This window comes from Ochotona princeps, chromosome 18 (assembly GCF_030435755.1).
Source record: "Ochotona princeps isolate mOchPri1 chromosome 18, mOchPri1.hap1, whole genome shotgun sequence".
NCBI lineage: Eukaryota > Metazoa > Chordata > Mammalia > Lagomorpha > Ochotonidae > Ochotona > Ochotona princeps.
The window spans coordinates 9538750-9544749 of NC_080849.1; the positions used below are offsets into that span (position 1 = coordinate 9538750).

General features: G+C 42.8%; 1 protein-coding gene across 1 annotated transcript in view; it reads right to left on the reverse strand.

Moving 5' to 3' along the window:
* The window catches only part of SERPINB7 (serpin family B member 7), a 46667-nt gene extending 45574 nt beyond the window's left edge, over nucleotides 1-1093 (reverse strand). The window contains exon 1 of the mRNA XM_058676963.1: nucleotides 1038-1093. The gene's annotated coding sequence lies outside the window, so the exon portion shown is untranslated. The remainder of the gene's footprint in view (nucleotides 1-1037) is intronic.
* Nucleotides 1094-6000: the final 4907 nt, after the last annotated feature.

A 6000-nucleotide genomic window follows, 5' to 3' on the forward strand; every position in this document is an offset into this window, starting at 1 on the left:
ATCCCCCTCTCACAGAATTTATTTCATCCTGTGTCTACCATCAGCTGATCTCTAGAGTGCTCCAGACAAATAAGAAACTTTACACTTCCTTTCAAAGAAAAGCTCCCAGAATATTCTTACTTTGTCTCTGTCAGGAATCAATGTGATTTTTGTAAATCAGTACAACCATAAGCATCTCTCTTCATCAAGTAGCAGTGAGAACTCTGCTATACGCCTTGGATCAAAGCTTTCCAAGCACACCATGATTAAACGTGAAGTTTCCTGCTGTTTTAATTTCTATTCTAATGCCCCCAATGTTATGTCCCCACAGATACAAACAGTGGGCTTCCTCTGTATAATCAGCCCACAATTCAACTGAATTTTATTGAGTGGAAAACTACTTTGCAGGATGTCAAGACTATAAATCACTATGAAAGAAGATAAGTATGACACAAACACATTTCCGAATCTCAGCTCCAACCAGTTTTGGATTTGTTGAAAAACTTTGAACTCTAAACAAGACTATCAAGTACTTATTAATATCAATTGATTATTAAGTCATTCATTCATTCACAGGCACTTCTTCAATATTGCTGTCACACCCTGGAACAGAAAGTCCAGGCATAGGGACTAAATACAGTCAGTGTGTAAGTTCTCTTTTAGAAGCTTTAGGATCTGTTCAGTAGTTGGTAGGCTTTTTTTCCTCATAAATAATAAAGCTTTACTTTTTCCTACATCCAACATTTGTATCGATGTAACAGATGGTGCCATTCACTATCATTTTAATCCTGACAATTGGTCTGTAACACTCTAGCAATCAGAGATTGAACAGGGGAGCTTAGGACAGCTGCAAGGGAGTACAGGAGGCTGTGATTTACCAAGCAAGGAGGTATCTGAGTTCCAGGAGTCCAGATATTAGAGGCTATGCTGCCACTTTGACAGTAAATGAATGCTCACAACCTGCAAAGTCTTGGGTTTGGGGGTTGTTCATCTGTTTTTGAGAGTTTAGCACACGTAGAAGCTTAGAGTAACCCAGCATGCGTAAGAATGCCACTCACCTCCTCCCACTGCAGTTCTGCGGCCTTCACTGCTGGGCTCCAGCTCCTCCTGCCTCCTCCCTCCTAAGACTCTGCCCTCCTCCCACGTAGTTGTGCCAAGGTTCAGCGAAAATTCCCCAGACTTCCCATTGGCTCAATTCCCAAGGGAGAGGTTGGTGACAAGAGCAGCCGTGGTGACAACAATGAATGAGAACTTCCTCCCTTCCACCCCCCAACCCAGAGTGCGCTAAGAAGAGGGGCTCCAGATGGGCATTCCTGTCCAGGCCTGGGCAGCGCTGGAAGCTCATGGCCTCTCCCTGCTAAGTAAGGTCATGTCCTTCATCCCTCCCCTGCCCATGGTGAACGAAAACAACAAAGCAGAGAAGCAAAACATTCTGAAGACTCTTTTCTTCATATTCCCATCTGGAATCAGAGCCAGCAGAACAGAATTCAGGAGAGGGACAGACACCAGCCAGGGCCAAGAGGGGACAAGCACCACATACAGAACTGAGACGACCCAGCCCTCCACCAAAGACTAAGGCCGCATGCTTCTGTTTTATCTGTTTCCAGAGCAGTCATTATCTAGGGTCCAAATGGTGTCCCTGAAAGATGAAATGACTCAACGCTCAGGTCTCATGATATGTTTGCAACATATGGGTGGTTTTTGCAATAGCAAGTGGCAGCGTGAGACTCTGGAAAAAACCAACAATAGCCAGTACACACACAAGAGAGCAGAGACCACACATTCTACACTAGATACCAGGCTTCATGCTCTGGAAAGTGTGTTTTTGATGAAAGAGTACATGAAGTATCATGGAGTGGCAAAAGCTATAGGAACACACAAGCTAGGTTCGAATCCAGCTCCTCACTTTGTGCCCCAAGACCTTTAGAAAGCTATTCAGCACCTCTGTGTCTGGCTTTATTCATCTTAGAGAAGTGGGGAAAATCCTAGTAACTTTATAGTTGAGAAGGTTATAATTAACATGTAAGGTACATACAACATAGTAGGCACTTGATGACCACAGCTATTATTATAATGACAGGTTGACACAGCACTGGTAGATCCTGAATGTGCAAGTACACCACCTAGAATGTTCTTCTCCCTATACATGGCCTATTACTCAAGGACTTCCGGAGGTCTCACAGTTCCTACCATCTTTCATGTTACCATGCAGCCTTCTGACCACATTGATGTCTTCGTTGCTGGTATGCTTTGGGTTATGTAACTTTGTTCAGTGTTTCCACTTGTTGACTACAATTTTACATAGTGTGATCAACTCTGCAAGCTCTTTTCCCAACTGTAGAAAACAGATCACATAGTTTTAAAATTACCATTGCACTGAAATATTCTGGAAGGAACAGTATGACAGTCGGGTAAAAGAAATGAATTTTGCTTCTCTTTGACACAGTGGAATTCAACAGTTAATGATAAACTAATATAAATTCTTTAATAGCTAGAAATCTTGCTATGAGTCCTTTTCCCTTTGTGAAATTCGCTGTCTCCCACATGTGCTCCCATGTCACATCCCCTTTTTCAATCTAACACTTATTACTCTGGGGAGAATCCCCTCTCAAGTTATCTTGTCACAGTGATACCAATGTTACTCTTTCCATCTCAAAATCCTCAAGTAATCACATCTGCATTTTCCTTTTAGATGCCAGGTAGCATTTTTACAGGTTCTGTGGACCAAGATGTGGAAATCTGGGAGACTTAGCGTGGACATTCTTCAGTCTACATATCTAAACACACACTCCTCCAAATAACAAAGTTAGATAATAGATAAAACCAGGCACAGCAATCTCCACAAAATAACTTGGTGATGGTTACAACTTGCGTTCTGACCCCACTTGCACAGATTTCCTTACAATTTTATTTCCACAGTGTGATTTGTCAATATTTCTCTCTTGCTAAAGACCACTAATCAGTGTGCCAAATCTGTCACCTAGATTTTTTTTTTCAAAATGAGCTATTTCCGAGTACACAATTATCCGTTGATTCTTGATTCAGGGAAACAGATTGTGAGCTGCAATGAGAATGACCAGTCACATTTTTCAAGTTAGTTTTTAAGCATGAGTCAGAAAATTCTTCAGATTTTTAAACCTGTTGAATCAACATTTTTAAAAAGCCCAAAAATCAAAAATCATTTTAATGACTTTAGTATGTATGTGATTTAAATGATTCATTGCTGTACTTTCTTCAGTAAATGTTGAATAATCTCAGAAATCATTACCTTGTTCTGAAAGTTTTTATGCCAGGTTCATTTTTTTTTGATGTTTAGATAAATTTCTTTTTTTCCCCCTATATTTTTCTTTTAATGACTATGATGCTCCCCTGAGGCTTGACTTAGGCTGAAGTTAGATGTCTTCATAGTCCTACCTTTGGATATTCATAGAAAGATATTGCAAATTAATGCTGCTTTTGGTACTAAAGAAAACTTGTAACTAGCTTACAAATTAGTGCAACTTTGAAAACGAGTTCCAAAGTTCCCTTCAGAGTTTCAATCTCTTTTGAAAGAATATTCAAATTTTGGAAGTCTGTGATTGTTTCAAAGATATTAATTAAGTGCAAACATTGATTTAAACACAGCTTGCAGAGAATCAAGATGACAGAATAGGGAAAGGACATGCTTAAACAGACAGTGAAATATTAGGCAGAGTGAGGCAGAGAGGGCACATTCCAGCAAATAGAAGAGGACAGGCTGACAGCACAGGGTCACCTCGAGACTGATGGACACAGGAAAACAGTGGAGACAACAGCGTGGTGTTGCAGTGACCAGATACCCCAGCGGCATTCAGCAAGTGGTGATCTGAATTCCACCAGCAGCCAGGTGGAAAAGGGAGTTCACCTGGAACTCAGGAGGTAAATCCAAAAAACTGCCATTCTGCTGCTTTGTTTGATATGACCAGAAGCGAAGAGAGAGCAGCAGATCCCAAATAGGCGGTGTGGCAACAGAGTGGATTTCAAAGCCCAGATCCCCAGTAGAGCTGAAAATCAGGTGCCATCTTTTGTGGGGAAGCAAAGGCTATGGGACAGGACTGCACATGCTCTAAGTCAGAAGCGAACTCATTTCTGGCTCACTGAATTGCAATGAAGTGGCATCCTACAGGTTCCACCCAAAATAGCTCTGGGTAGCCCCCACAGCTAACAGCCAGCAGACGCAGAACTCCATGAGTGGCACATCAGGTGCCATTTTGTAATGGCATAAATCTGGAGATAAGGAAATGCTACATCACTATTGATCAAAGTTATATACTGGAAACTCAATGTAAAATACCATAATCTACTTCAAAATATCCTCACCCACAGCAGTAACTTAAACAACAGTTAGTGGGGAACTTGCACTCCATGCCTGATGGAATTCAGGGCAGAAGAACTTAGACATCGATACAGGAAATCAGAAAGCCCCTGGATGGGGGTGTCCAAAAATGCAAGACACATTTTATAGTGAGTAACAGGCTGACACAAGTGACCATGAAAACCAGGGCAGCTGTACAAGCTATGCCCAAGAATCCATGAATGGTACGAAATGAGGGGGGTGTGTGTGTGTAGGAAGGAGGCAGACAGAGAGAGACAGGCAGGTGCTGCCATCCACTGGTTAACTCCCTACAATCCCCCAACAGCCAGGGTCAGACCTAGAAGCATGAATGGCTATCCAATACCCTATGTGCATTGCAGGAACTCAAATGCTTGAGTCACCGCTGCTGCTTCCCAAACTCTGCACTAGCAGGAAGGTGGAGCCAGGAGCCAGAAGTGGGAATCAAACCCAGGTACTTCAGTGTGGACTGTGGGCATCTTAACCGTTAGGTTGTATGCCCATATTTCTAAAAGGTGACTTCCCAAGGAGTTTTTGTGACAAGTTAGTGGATAAAGCAGTCAAACAAAGCTGGATTGCAAGAGCAGCCTGAGGATCCTGCACGGAGCTCCAGGCTGTGCCCAGCAATCACCAGGAGAACAAAACAGAGGAATCAGTGTACAGACATGAGTTCTCGGGCCCAGTGTGATAGCCTAGCAGCTAAAGTCCTCACTTTGCACACACCAGGATTCCATATGAGCTCTGGTTCTAATCCCGGCAGCCCTGTTTCCCTTCCAGCTTCCTGCTTGTGGCCTGGGAAAGCAATCGAGGATGGCCCAAAGCCTTGAGACCCTGCACCTACATGGAAGGCTCAGAAAAGGCTCCGGGTCCTGGTTTCAGATAGACTCAGGTCCATCCGTTGTGGCTGCTTGGGGAGTGAATCAGTGGATGGAAGATCTGCCTCTCTGTCTCTCCTCTGTATATCTGACTTTTCAATAAAAATAAATAAATCTTATTAAAAAAAACAAAAAAGAAATGAGTTCTCCGTACTGGGCTCATGCATGACTCGGAATTTCCTTCTGCACTGACACTAGCATCCCCAAGGAGGAGCTGGTTCACTTCCCAGGTGCTCCACTTGTGATCCAACTCCCTGCTTAAAGCAGAGCAGGATGAGCCAAGGCCTTGGACCCTGAACCTGCATGAGAGACCAAGAAGTTGTTCCTGGTTCCTGGCTCCTGGCTTCAGGTCATCTAAGCTCTGGCTGCTGCAACCATTTGGGGAGTGAGCTTGCAGATAGAATCTCTCTCTCTTTCTCTCTCTCTCTTTTTCTCCCCCTACCTCTTTCTCTCTTTGTAACTTTGACTTTCAAGTAAAACAATTTTTTAATGAAATGAAGTTTAACAGCATTTACAAAAATAAAGTGCAGATGGAGCATGATGGAGCATGGATCTCCCAGCTGCAGAGTGTACAACAGGCTTCTAAGACAACAAAGGGGAGTGGCTGCCTCAAGCTGGCTTCTGACAAAAACTTTTGGAATTGATCACCAAAAAGCTGCAAAGGGAATATTGGTGGACTGACTTCAATAAAATTTAAAACGTCTGATTATCGAATAGTCACCTTCATGAGAGCCAAAAGATAAGCCACAGATTTGCAGAAGATATTTATAATAAATAGTTGTGACAAAGCTCTAC